Source organism: Pongo abelii, chromosome 2 (genome assembly GCF_028885655.2).
Source record: "Pongo abelii isolate AG06213 chromosome 2, NHGRI_mPonAbe1-v2.0_pri, whole genome shotgun sequence".
Classification (NCBI taxonomy): domain Eukaryota; kingdom Metazoa; phylum Chordata; class Mammalia; order Primates; family Hominidae; genus Pongo; species Pongo abelii.
Window position 1 is genome coordinate 168,252,179 of NC_085928.1, and position 14,760 is coordinate 168,266,938.

A 14,760-nucleotide genomic window follows, 5' to 3' on the forward strand; every position below is an offset into this window, starting at 1 on the left:
CCAGAATTTTCTAGTCTGACTCTTTCTTTGCATAAATATTTCAAAATGTATTGATGTAATCATTCTGGGTCCACCAACTGGCACCTATCATCTCTTCTTCCAAAGCTATAGGTCAGCTTTCAAGAAATAAAGACTACGAATAGAGTAAGATAACACTTTAAAATCAACAATGTAATCGTTTTATTTTTAGGTCTTGAGAAGGAATGGCAAAATGATCCCAGTGCAGTTCTGAAAGAGTGATGAACTGAACTGACCCTCTCTCCTTAGCATCTTGTATTGTTGTTCAGGCTTGTTATCTCACAGTGTAAAAAACGTAGCATAGTTCAGGCTCCCTTTATAATGTTTTAAAATATTAGCTAGGTGCCGGGCACGGTAGCTCATGCCTGTAATCCCAACACTTTGGGAGGCCAAGGCAGGCAGATCACCTGAGGTCAGGAGTTCGAGACCAGCCTGACCAATACGGTGAAACCCCGTCTCTACTAAAAATACAAAAATTAGCTGGGCGTGGTGGCAGGCACCTGTAATCCCAGCTACTTGGGAGGCTGAGACAGGAGAATTGCTTGAACCCGAGAGGCGGAGGTTGCAGTGAGCCAAGATCATGCCACTTCAGCCTGGGCAACAGAGCAAGACTCTGTCTCAAAATATATATATATATGAACTAGGCCTAGCATGGTAACTCACACCTGTAATCCCAGCACTTTGAAAGCCTGAGGCAGGAGGTTTGCTTGAGGCCAGGAGTTCCAGACCAGTCTGGGCAACATAGCAATGTGTCCGGAATTTATTCCTTTCAGTGGGTTCTTGGTCTCACTGACTTCAATAATGACGCTGCAGAACCTCACGGTGAGTGTTACAGCTCTTAAAGATGGTGTGTCCAGAGTTTGTCCTTCAGATGTTCTGATGTGTCCGGAGTTTCTTCCTTCTGGTGGGTTCATGGTCTCGCTGACTTCAGGAGTGAAACCACAGACCTTCACAGCAAGTGTTACAGCTCTTAAAGGTAGTGTGGACCCAAAGAATGAGCAGCAGCAAGATTTATTGTGAAGAGCGAAAGAACAAAGCTTCCACAGCATGGAAGGGGACCCAAGAGGGTTGCCGCTGCTGGCTTGGGTGGCCAGCTTTTATTCCCTTATTTGGCCCCACCCACATCCTGCTGATTGGTCCATTTTACAGAGCGCTGGTTGATCCATTTTACAGAGTGCTGATTGGTGCATTTACAATCCTTTAGCTAGACACAGAGCACTGATTGGTGCATTTTTACAGAGTGCTGATTGGTGCATTTATGATCTTTTAGCTAGACACAGAACACTGATTGGTGCGTTTACAATCCTCTAGCTAGACACAGAAAAGTTCTCCAAGTCCCCACTCGACCCAAGAAGTGCAGCTGGCTTCACCTCTCAGAGAGACCTCATCTCCAAAAAATAAAAAGAAAATTAACAAGGTGCAATGTTGCATGGCTGTAGTACCACCTACTTTGGAGGCTGAGGCAGGAGGATTGTTTCAGCCTAGGAGTTCAAGGCTGCAGTGAGCTGTGATTATGCCACTGCCCTCCAGCCTGGGTGACAGAGCGAGACCCTCTCTCTAAACAATAAATAAATGAAAATGAACTGCTAAAATCCCATGTCTTGAGTAAAATCCATAGCTGCAGTCTGTGATTCTGTAAATGTTCTATGAAAATTGTGTTATAAACTTGAATTGAAAATCATAAGTAATTGAAAAATCTTTTTTAAAATAGCACAATGGATTGAATGACTATATTAAAGATTGGGTAGATTTTTTAAACATTCTATAACTAGATTGTTTATGTAGCCATATTATAGCTTTTCTCTTCGCTTTTTCTGCTATAGTAAGTCTAATTGATCTGGAGACGATAAGGCAGATGACTGATTTATTAGCAATTTGAAAAAAATGCTTTTTCTCAAAATGCTGTAAACTTGAATCATCTGCAATCTAATTACATGAGGTGAAAACGGAAGATCATCCAAAATTATAATGTCTGATATATATACATTTCATACTTGAAATGTTTTTTTAAAAAACAAATTTTTGTTTTGTTTTTTTTTTTTTGAGATGGAGTCTCGCTCTGTCGCCCAGGCTGGAGTGCAGTGGCCTGATCTCGGCTCACTGCAAGCTCCACCTCCTGGGTTGACACCATTCTCCTGCCTCAGCCTCCCAAGTAGCTGGGAATACAGGCGCCTGCCACCACACTCGGCTAATTCTTTTTTTTTTTTGTATTTTTAATAGAGACGGGGTTTCACCGTGTTCGCCAGGATGGTCTCGATCTCCTGACCTCGTGATCTGCCCACCTCAGCCTCCCAAAGTGCTGGGATTACAGGCGTGAGTCACGCCTGGCCAAAAAACAAAAATTTGTATATGCCTATCATAGAGCATAAGTAGTAGCTCAAGCCCTGTATTACTTAATAGCTGCTCCATCAAAAACACTTGAACCTTTAAAAAAAATTTTATTTTCACATTAATACTTGTTATCCCATAATCATACTTGTGTTTCAAAGGTCATTTGACCCATTTTCAGCAATGTGCTTGGAATTTTAATGTATCTTATTTATAATTAACAATATGAGAAGTTGACAAGTGATTGATAACAGGTTATGGTTCACCACAGCCTAGAGAATGCCAGAGACTCTGTTTCTTTTGGAGGTCTTTAACTTGAAGTTCCAATTTTTAAGTATTTTTACCTTACTATAATAACTGCAATATAATTATCCAGAGAATTGTTCAATTAATTTCTTACTTCCTTGGAAAGATATTTACACAGAACTTGGAAATCTTTGAAAGTAAGGATTATAAAAATATATGCTGCTTCTCTTACTTTTTGAAAAAACTATTTTGGAATTACCACGATCTGTGGCAAAAATTTCTGTCCTTTTACTAACAAAGGTAACATAGATTTGAAATGTATTTTTACTTTGGGAATTTTTTTTAAATCTAATGTTTAAATGTCTTCAATTGGGATTTAAATATTGGATTCCAGTTTTAATATGGAATTTGTAAATTAAATATGATTGACCAACATTTTACTAAAGTAATTATCTTTCTGCTAAGTACTTAAAAATTTTCTCAATATTTATATTTTTTCTGTAAATTATATAATGTAAGTATCCAAGCTACCAAATGGCAACATATAATTTAGTAAACCTGCAGATTTGTTAACCTTATATAGAGGAAACAGTCTGATAAAAGGATACGCAAAATGAAAATTATATCCTGAATTAAGCTTTTTCTTAAGTGAGATCTTCCATATTTTTGTGATTGGGTTTTTTTATTGGAAAATACTAAAAAACATAAAAGGAAAGGAAAGTCATCCATAGGCAACAAACTGTAGAATGTAAAGAAAGTCTGCCCCCCCTATTCTGCTGCTGCTTTTTTTTCTCCTGACCAGGTGACCATTCTGAACAGTTCTTCTCAACTTTGCCCTCTGCCTAAACAAATACATCTGTATAGAGATATTTACACATGGGCTTGTTTTTCAGACCATAACAACATACTGAGGACCATGAGAAACATATTGGTCCGCAGTTAACTTTTTTCCCTGGTTATATACACTGGATAACTTTCCAAAGCAGTATAGCTATATGCCTCATTCTTTTTAGTGGCTGCATAGATTCCTAAAAGTGGAATTGCTGAGCCATAGGGTATGTACCTTTCACAACTAAACTAGTAAACAATAAATGAACAGCAGCAATAAACTTTCAAATTATATGATTTCATGCAAATTAAGATTATATCAGTCTCTTCTTCAAGACACTTAAAAACTAAAATGTCGGCTGGGTGTGGTGGCTCACGCCTGTAATCCTAGCGCTTTGGAAGGCCAAGGCAGGCAGATCACCTGAGGTCAGGAGCTCAAGACCAGCCTGGTCAACATGGTGAAAACCTGTCTCTACTAAAAATACAAAAATTAGCCTCTAATCCCAGCTACTTGGGAGGCTGAGGCAGGAGGATCGTTTCAACCCAGGAGGTGGAGATTGCAGTGAGCCAAGATCATGCCATTGCACTCCAGCCTGGGCAACAAGAGTGAAACTCTGTCTCCAAATAAAAATTTAAAAAAAAAAGAACTAAAAAGTCAATTTGTAATTAGGATAAATTGCATGTATGCTAGTACTCTCCATCATCCCTTCACAATCATTCTGGACTCCTCTTTCCCTGCAGTGCTCCAAGAGGCTGACTTTCACAGACTGCATCACGCAGTTTCCCTTGCCCTCTGGCTTCTGGTTGCATTTGGCCAATGGGAGGGACCGTCAGGAAATTAAAAGGAAGGAGAAAGAATTGGGTATCTCTACCCCTGGAGGCCATGTTTCAGTGTGGCTGCCTTTTTTTTTTTTTTCTTTGAGATGGAGTCTCATTCTGTTCCCCAGGCTGGAGTGCAGTGGCACAATCTCAGCTCACTGTGACCTCTGCCTCCTGGGTTCAAGTGATTCTCCTGCTTCAGTCTCCTGGAGTAGCTGGGACTACAGGTGTGCACCACCATGCCCAGCTAATATTTGTATTTTTAGTAGAGATGGGGTTTCACCATATTGGCCAGGCTGGTCTCAATCTTCTGACCTCAAATGATCTGCCTGCCTCAGCCTCCCAAAGTGCTGGGATTATAGGCATGAGCCACCGTGCTGGGCCGGTGTGGCTGCTCTTCTGACCTCTGTAGGCTAGCCTCTCTCTCAAGGATACAGCTCTCACCATGTTAAATCAACAGCTCCCTCCTTATACCTCTTCAGACCTAGGTGCTGAAATAGTTTCTTGCAGCTACTACTCCCAAATTGGTTCCTTTAACCCTGCCCACATCTCTGTATATAATGACTTCATTATGGTTTTGAGTATGTCATCTTTTCCTGGTGGGGCCAAAGCTGATAAGATTATCTTCAAAGGCATTGTATCATTTAGGATTAATTAAGTATATCAATTAGTTTTGATAACACAGCAGAAACAATGAACAGTGGCTTACCTAAGAAAGACGTATTTTTCCCTCAAGTGAAAGACACTTTAAGGTAGGTATGGTGGCTTCATATGTCAGGGACCCAGGCTCTTGTTTCACAGTTCTCAGTAAGTGGCTTCCACCATATGGTTCTAGATAGCTGCTGAAGCTCTAGCCATGAAGAATGCACTGCCTCCCTTTAAGGAGATTCTGAAATTAAAAGAGATATATATATATTAAAATTTATACCTCATCGGCTACAACTGAGTCAACTGACTGCTCTCCTGTTGCAGGAGATATTTGGAAAGGTAGTATTTCAGTTCATCCATAGCAGAAAATACCTTGATAATTATGAAGCTTTAGAAAATATTTAAATCCTGGTAAAGAACCTGGCCACATAGCACATCTACCAATTCAAATTTCCATTAACTCATGGAATACTGCTAGATGGCATAATTCCTTTCCTACCTCTCCTAAGGCTAGTAGACAAGCACTCTTTTCACAAAGTTATATTGTAATAGCAAGAATAGCTTTATGTAGAAACATTTCAAACATGAAGTGAACGAGTACATACAGTTCCTGAGAATTCCTAATTATCATTGCTCCTCAGCTCTCTATTCCAAGCCAATGCTGGTCAGTTAAGAGTACCTCTCTGAAACTGAATGTATCCCTTTTAGAGAGATCTGGCATGAATGTTTCAGCTTGACTTTATGTCATAATGGTATGATCTCTTAAGGAGTGGGCTCAAGGGAAAGGAGACACCAAATCATCAATTTAATTCTGGTGCCTAATCACCTCCTTGCCAATTTAATTAGTTTCTATGTCTTTACTCAACTAAACATTTCCTCCTTTAAAGAAAAAAAAAAAAGCCTTTCATTCATCTTATATTCTAAGCACATGGAAATGGCTAATTCTCCTCTAATTCTATATTTACCAACAATTCTTTAATCCGTGATTTCAGTCTCCACCAGCAGACGCTTCCTATCAACAAATCTTTTAATTTACAAAGGATTGGATACCAGGTGCATGAACTCCTATGAGTGAAGCAATAAATATGAATTTTTTCAGCCTGCACTTGGTCCTGAAGAGCCAAGAGAAATGATCTATGGGAAACAAAAGGCATAGTCTGGCTCCCTCTGTCCTCCAGAGAAAAGGTTGAAAAGGGTCTGCCGATGCCTCTATTCTTCTCTGGCCAACTTATCAAGGCAGAAGACCAGCTAGAAATTAGTGGCAGAAGCTCCAGCTGGTAATAGAGGTGCATTTGCCTGGAGCTTCTCCTTGCTTCTTATTTTCCTGGGAATCAAATAGGTCATCAGGAAGCAGCTGGACAGAAAGTGGATCCAAAAAAAGGGAACTAGATAAGAACCCTGCACCAAGAAGTGAAAATATATAATAGAGTTGATACTCTCTGTAATGGTGTTATAAAACATGTCTGCAAACTTTTTGATACTTCTCCCGTTGAGAGGTGAAGATCTATGTCCCTTACATGACTCTGTGTCAATCTTAGTAACTTGGTCATAGCCAACAGAATACATCCGAAGTGACACAGCATAATTTCCAAAGCTAGTTCAGTAAAGGTTTGTGCCTAATTTTCTTGGGATGCTGATGTGGTTTGGCTGTATGAAAACAGACGCATATAGTAAATTGGTACCAGTAGAGTGGGGCAGTGCTGTAAAGATACCCAAAAATGTGGAAGTGACTTTGGAACTGGGTAACAGGCAGAGGTTGGAACAGTTTGGAGGGCTCAGAGGACAGGAAGATATGGGAAAGTTTGGAACTTACTGAGACTTGTTGAATGCTTTTGACCAAAATGCTGATAATGATATGGACAATGAAATCCAGGCTGAGGTGGTCTCAGATGGAGATGAGGAACTTGTTAGGAACTGAAGTAAAGGTGACTCTTGTTACGTTTTAGCAAAGAGACTGGCAGCATTTTGCCCCTGCCCTAGAGATTTGTGGAACTTTGAACTTGAGGGAGATGATTTAGGGCATCTGGCAGAAGAAATTTCTAATTAGCAAAGTATTCAAGATGTGATTTGGGTGCTGTTAAAAACATTCAGTTTTAAAAGGGGAACAGCAAAAAAATTCAGAAAATGTGCAGCCTGATAATGTGATAGAAAAGAAAAACCCATTTTCTGAGGGGAAATTCAAGCCAGCTGCAGAAATCTGCATAAGTAACAAGGAGCCAAATGTTAATCACCAAGACAATGGGGGAGATGTCTCCAGGGCATATCAGAGACTTTTGCAGCAGCCCCTCCCATTACAGGCCCAGAGGCCTAGGAGGAAAAAAATGCTTTCATGGGTGGGGCCCAGGGCCCCCCTGCTCTGTGCAGCCTAGGGACTTGATACCCTGCATCAAGCCACTCCAGTTGTAGCTAAAATGGGCCAAGGTACAGTTCGACCTGTGGCTTCAGTGGGTGCAAGCCCCAAGCCTTGGCAGCTTCCTTGTGGTGTTGGACCTGTGGGTGCACAGAAGTCAAGAATTAAGGTTTAGGAACCTCCACCTAGATTTCAGAAAATGTACAGAAATGCCTGGATGCCCAGGCAAAACTTTGCTGCAGGAGTGGGGCCCTCATGGAGAACCACTGCTAGGGCAATGCAGAAGGGAAATGTGGGGTGTGAGCCCCCACACAGAGTCCCCATTGGGGCACTGCCTAGTGGAGCTTTGAGAAGAGGGCCACCATCCTCCATTCCCCAGAATGGTAGATCCAATGACAGCTTGCACTGTGCACCTGGAAAAGCAGACACTCAGCCCATGAAAGCAGCCAGGAGGGGGCTGTATCCTGCAAAGCCACAGGGGCAAAGCTGCCCCAGGCCATGGAAACCCACCTCTTGCATCAGTGTAACCTGAATGCAAGACATGGAGTCAAAGGAGATTATTTTGGAGCTTTAAGGTTGGACTGCCCTGCTAGATTTTGGACTTGCATGGGACCTTTAGCCCCTTTGTTTTGGCCAGTTTCTCCCATTTGGAATGGCTGTGTTTACCAAATGCCTGTACCCCCATTGTATCTAGGAAGTAACTAACTTGTTTTTGACTTTACAGGCTCATAGGTGGAAGGGATTTCCCTTGTCTCAGATGAGACTTTGGACTGTGGACTTTTTTTTGAGTTAATGCTGAAATGAGTTAAGACTTTGGGAGACTGTTGGGAAGGCATGATTGAGTTTGAAATGTAAGGACATGAGATTTGGGAGGGTCAGAGCACAATGATATGGTTTGGCTGTGTCCCCACCCAAATCTCATCTTCAATTGTAGCTCCCACAATTCCCACATGTCATGGAAGGGACCCAGTGGGAGGTAATTGAATCATGAGGGCGGGTCTTTCCTGTGCTGTTCTTGTGATAGTGAATAAGTCTCACAAGATCTGATGGTTTTAAAAAGGGGAGTTTCCCTGCACACGTTCTCTGTCTTCCCTGCTACCACATAAGTTGTGACTTGTTCCTTCTTGCCTTCTGTCATGATTGTGAGCCCTCCCCAGCCATGGAGAGAACTGTGAGTCAATTAAATCTCTTTTATTATAAATTACCCAGTCTTGGGTATGTGATTACCAGCAGTGTGAAAATGGACTAATATAGATGCTCACTCCTGGAGCCCTGAACTTTCATATAAGATCACCAACTACTCTGAGGCTGCCACATTCTGAGAAAACCCATGCACTATAGACAGTGTGGATTTTAGTGTTCTAGCTAACAGTCCCAACTGAGTTTCTAACCAATAACCAGAATCAACCACCAGACATGTGAGTGAAAACCCCTCTAGCCATAGAGTCTTCCCAGCTGAGGCTCTAGAGATAAGCCATCTTCATTTCCCTGGCTAGATTTCTAACCCACAGAATCTGTGAGCATAATAAAATGGCTGTTTTATACCACAAAGTTGTGGGGATAGTTTGTTACACACAACAGTAAGCAAAACACCAACTCTGTTGAGTCCCTGAAAATCTGGTTGAACCACATACTGATAAATACTGATGTTCATATAAATGCTATGTACATGCTATGTAGCCTCTCTACTAATGGTAGTGATCACCCAGCTTCTTAAAGCTTCTTAAAGCTGGGTGATCACTACCATTAGTAGAGAGGCTACATAGCATGATGCTATGAACATGAGGTATAGAGCTAAATTTTGGCAAGCTACCTCCTGAACCTCCATGTCATGATCTAGTAAACAGGAATAGCAATTTCTGTCATGCAGAGTTCTCATGTGGATTAGAGTTGATGTGCATAAAACACTTAGCACAATGCCTAGCAAAGAAGCAGAACCAATTTTTTAAATAGTTAAAAATAACAATACTATAATTTTCTGATTTTATGTTCCCTTTATTTTATGAAGCTTTATTTTGTGAGTGATTTCCTTATTTTATGAATCATAATCACTATATATTGCTACGGATGGACATACCTATAAGAGTGTTTGGGTTCAATGACAAATACAATTAGAAAATGAGAGTGCCATGAAAAACAAATACAGGGTTATTCATGCCTTTAGCTGGAAATTGGCATGTCCTACCAAGCTGACTGCCATGAGTAAGACTGAATGAGCTGTGATCATCAGAATGACTGAAAATTAAGAAAGAACGTTAATTCCCAAAGGAAATCACTGTAGATCTCATTATTTTGGGAATAACCTACCTTAGGACTTTAATTAAAAATAATATTTATTCAAAATAAATTACTGCTGGCAGGTTTCTGCAGAATCTGTAATCTTGGTTCTGCTAAATTTTCTTATATTAAGGCAAACATCATTAATCTCATTTGAGATGCCCTCCTGTCTGACAGTCCTTACAGCACTGGGGCAATTTGCAGAAGCCTTTTCATCTTCACAGAAGAGTTATAACTCATGCAGATACCTAATGTGAAAAGGTCTGGGCAATTACAGCCTTCACTTTGAGATCTACACTGGCACTTTATCATGTTAGCAAGCATCTCATAGTAAATTTGCTCTCAAAAGGAGGCCAATATCTCAACATTACCATAAAATTAACAGTGGTTATTTTATTATTTTATTTATTTATTCCTACTAATCTTTGTTTCAGAAAAGCTCCAGGTGTTTTATCAAAATTCATAGAATATGAGCAGATAAAACAGAAATTTCAGCAAGCCAATGGAGAAAATGGGACAAAAGAAAGAATGGAAGTAGAATAGTGATAGGGTTTGGCTGTGTCCCCACCCAAATCTCACCTCCAATTGTAATCCGAGTTGTAATCCCCACATGTTGAGGGAGGGACCTGATGGAAGGTGATTGGATCGTGGGGGGAGATTCCCCCATGCCATTCTCATGAGTGAGTTCTCACAAGATCTGGTTGTTTGATAAGTGTCTGGTGCTTCCGCCTTCTCTCTCTCTCTCACCCACCACCATGTAAGACATACCCTGCTTCCCCTTGGCCTTCCACCATGATTGTAAGTTTCCTGAGACCTCAGGTAGTATCTTTATGGCAGTGTGAAAACAGACTAATACAGAACATTGGTACCGAGGTAGTGGGGCATTCTTATGAGATATCCAAGAATGTGGAAACAACTTTGGAACTGGTAACTGGCAGAGGTTGGAGCAGTTTGGAGGGCTCAGAAGACAGGAAGATGAGGGAAAGTTTGGAGCTTCCTAGAGACTTGTTGAATGGCTTTGACCAAAATGCTGATAGTGATATGGACAATGAAGTCTAGGCTGAGGTGGTCTCAGATGAACATGAGGAACTTATCGGGAACTGGAGTAAAAGTCATTCTTGCTATGCTTTAGCAAAGGAAGTAGTGGCATTTTGCCCCTGCCCTAAAGATCTGTGGAACTGATGATTGGATCATGAGGGTGGCTTCCCCCATGCTGTTCTTGTGATAGTGAGTGAGTTCTCTCAAGATCTGGTTGTTTGATAAGTCTCTGGCGCTTTCCCCTCCTCTCTGTCTCTCTTGCCTGCCACCATGTAATACATGCCTCGCTTCCCCTTTGCCTTCCACCATGATTGTAAGTTTCCTGAGATCTCCCCAGTCATGCAGAACTGTGAGTCAATTAAACCTCTTTCCTTTATAAATTACCCAGTCTCAGGTAGGATCTTTATAGCAGTGTGAAAACAGACTAATACAAATAGGTAAGAAGTTAGAAGGAATGAGGTTAATCTCCACAATGCATACTGTAAAATTTTGTAAAGTCATATGCTTTCAAGTTTGCCAGCTGATTGTTGGGTCGTATTTCAAGTCTTATATAACAATTAACACTGATAATTTTGTTCTGTGACTATTCTGATTATTTTTGTACAAGTTACTAATAGATACTCATACTGGGTTAAATAGTACCCTCCCTTAAAATGCACATCCACATGAAAAATGCGAATGTGACCTTATTTGGGAATAATGTCTTTGCAGATATAACCAACTTAAGATGAGGTCATAGTGTATCAGAGTGGGTCCTAAATCCAGTGACTGGTGTCTTTATAAGGAGAAGGAGAACTGGACTCAAAGACACACAGGGGAGAAGGCCATGTAATGACGGAGGAAGAGATTGGAGTGATACAAGGCAAGCCAAGTATCAGCAACCATGAGAAGCTAGGAAGAGGCAAGGAAGGATTCCTCCCTAGAGCTTCCAGAGGAAGCATAGCTCTGCAACAGCTTGATTTCAGACTTTTAACCTTCAGAACTGTGAAAGAATAAATTTGTGTTGTTTTAAGCCACCAGGTTGTGGTACTCTTAAGGCAGCCCTAAGAAACTAATAAAATGCTTAAACATTTTTTTTCCTGAGAACCTAGAGTACATATTCAATATAAATATAAAGGTTTCAAGGGGAGAAAATAAGGTAAAAGAAAGACTCCTCTAAAAATATTACCTAGTAAGTTTTTTGTTTAACACCTATGACTCTACAATAGGTGACAAAACAAGTGACAAGTAGACAAATGACTAATATTATGAGAAAAAGATTTGGAAGCAGTCACCTTTAGTTTAATAGATTGTTTTTATATGGAAATATGGGCTTTTGATATTTTATTATATACATTATTAGAGTCTAATTTTGCAAAGCTATACAGGGAGGACTGTCTTCATAAATAAGAAATTGAAAGGCAGGCACTTTAAAGCAGAGACCAAAATGATATCAATCTATTTTAAGACTGACTAAAGAGAATTAAAAGGGTAATATAATACCCAGAACCTGATAAAGTTGTGCTAGCCTTTTGTGGTCCAAATGAAAAAATTAATCTGTAATCTAAATATCCTGCAGAAATAAAACAACTGTCTCATGGCCCTGGAATTGTAAAATATGACCCTTCACTGATATGGTTGGTAACTGGTGTCCACTCACAAAGGCCTACTGCTAGGAGTCAGGGCTCTTTGCTTCTCAGCTCTCACAACACAAGACCTGCCATCAACACAGTTTTGAGTTACACTCAAAAGGCAGTATGTGAATGTTACCAGGATCATGTGTCTCTTTCATGCCATGAAAACTCACTCTAACTAGATCATAGGCTTGCAGCCTATGGGCCAGGTTCACCAAAGATTTGTTTGGCCTGCTATTTTGTTTTTAATTAATTGTTAACTTTAAAAAATTAGATTTCTTATACAGTTCCATATTACCAGTGAGCATGAACTTCTTCAGGGCAATCGTCTAGAGCTGAGTATTCCTTCTGCTGGAGGCAAGCCGCCTGCAGTGCCCGACTGTGCCCACCATGCCAGGTTCCTGTGAATATACAGCACAGTGATAAGAGCTGGGGTCCTCTGGCTGTGTGACCTTGAGCAAGCAGTTTTTCTTCTCTGACCTGTATCATCCTCTTATACACAATGGGCATACTTATAGTGTTTATCTCATTAGATCACTTGGGGGATTAAGGGAGTTAAAATTTGTAAAGCACTTAGAGCAGTGTTTGGCACACAGTAGAAACTCAACAAATGTTAGTTTTTATTATTATTATTATTAACTCTTTTTTGTTTGTTTGTTTGTTTGTTTGAGATGGAGTTTCGCTCTTGTTGCCCAGGCTGGAGTGCAATGGTGTGATCTCGGCTCACCGCAACTTCCACCTCCCGGGTTCAAGCGATTCTCCTGCCTCAGTCTCCCAAGTAGCTGGGATTACAGGCATGCACCACCATGTCCAGCTAGTTTTTTGTTTTGTTTTGTTTTGTTTTAATCTTCAGTAGAGACGGGGTTTCTCCATTTTGGTCACGCTGGTCTCAAACTCCCAACCTCAGGTGATCTGCCCGCCTCGGCCTCTCAAAGTGCTGGGATTATAGGTGTGAGCCACTGTGCCTGGCATTATTATTATTATTAATTCTTATTCTCCTTATCATCTTACCTGGTTCACTTGCCTCACATTTTTACTTGTCTGATCCCTATTGGTGTTTGTGTTTTTGACTCCAACTCTAGGTAAAGCCCTACCCTCAACTGGAGGTAAAGAAGACAGCTAGTCTCCTGTGTGTTAGGCAGTGAGTGGGGCCAGCTGAGGTTATACTCAGTGATTAAGAGCCCAGATTCTACAGTCAGACAGCCTGAGTTCCAGTCCCAGTTCTTCCACTTTCTGGCAATACAGCCTTTTGCAAATTAGTTAATTCTCTAAAACCTGTGTTCGCTTATGTAAAATAGTAATAAAACTGTTGCGAATTGCAGGAACAGAAAAACAGACAACACATGTTCTCACTTATAAGTGGGAGCTGAACGATCAAAACACACGGACACGTTGGGGGCAACAACACACACTGGGGCGAGGGGAGGGAGAGCATCAGGAAGAATAGCTAATGGATGCTGGGCTTAATACCTAGGTGGTGGGTTGATTTGTGCAGCAGACCACCATGGCACACGTTTACCTATTTAACAAACCTGCACATCCTGCACATGTACCCTGGAACTTAAAGTAGGAGTTGAAGAAAAAAAAAAAAAAAACATGTGAATTAATGTGCCTAGTACATAGGTTTTAGCTTTTATTATTAACGACCTACAGCGGACCCCAACATTCTCCACCCCGCCCCGCCCCCACCCCCTCCTTGCCTGACAACCTCTGGCCTTGGCTGTCTTTTCTCCCAACAGTCGGCCAGTGCCATTCAGCAGTGTGAGCCTTCCTGGAGGCTGTTTCCCAAGGGAATTTCTAGGTCTTTGGGAGATATGAATTGGGAGGAAATCAGGTATAGGTTGGAGCCACTCATTCTCAATTCCCTAGCTCCCCTTTACCTTGTTACCCCAGAATATATATCACAAATGGCATTAAAATGTACATGGCCTTATAATGACTATTGTGTCCTTTCTATCTTCTTGAAATTAAAAACAATTCTTCTGTGATTATTCCTACCATTTCAAATAGTAAAGACATCTAAGCATATGACAAAGAGACGAAGGCATTCCAGGTCCTTAATGTTTTCCAAAATAATTTACTTGTCCTCTGGACAGACTTCAGTTGATTGCCTTGGCAGTGGCGCCTCCAAACTACAGTGTGAACTCTCTTCAAATCTTATCAAGGATTTAAAAATAACACTCTAGACAGCCACATTAAAGTGTTCCTGAGAACAGATGACCTCAACAGTATTTTCTGAAGAGTGCTTTCTACTATTCAACTTGTTTTAGGGTCTATAATTCTAAGATTTTTTATTTTTTAAAAGAAGTGTTCCTAAGACAGTAGCAATTATCAAGGTGTTAACAGAAAAATCTTTCTTATAAAATTATTGTCTGTAGAAAAAAGGTTTCAGAATCTCAATGACAATAAAGATTCAAGAATAGCTGAATATAAGTTGATTTTTAAAACTTAATCAGGAAAAACACAAGCATGATCATAGTAGCCTTATTTTTTTAAGCCAAAAAAAAGAACAGTCAAAAAATCCATCAACAGTAGATGGGTAAATTACTTGTGGCAAATTCATATGCTAGAATACAACAAAGAAAAAGAATAAAC

At 40.5% G+C, this 14,760-nt stretch overlaps 1 long non-coding RNA gene across 1 annotated transcript in view; it reads right to left on the reverse strand.

Annotated features, from left to right (window-relative positions):
• Window positions 1–12,626, reverse strand: part of LOC134761046 (uncharacterized) — a 60,738-nt gene extending 48,112 nt beyond the window's left edge. The window contains exons 1-2 of the long non-coding RNA XR_010139280.1: window positions 12,464–12,626; window positions 4,949–5,128 (exon numbers count right to left, since the gene is read on the reverse strand). This is a non-coding gene — a long non-coding RNA (uncharacterized LOC134761046). The remainder of the gene's footprint in view (window positions 1–4,948; window positions 5,129–12,463) is intronic.
• Window positions 12,627–14,760: the final 2,134 nt, after the last annotated feature.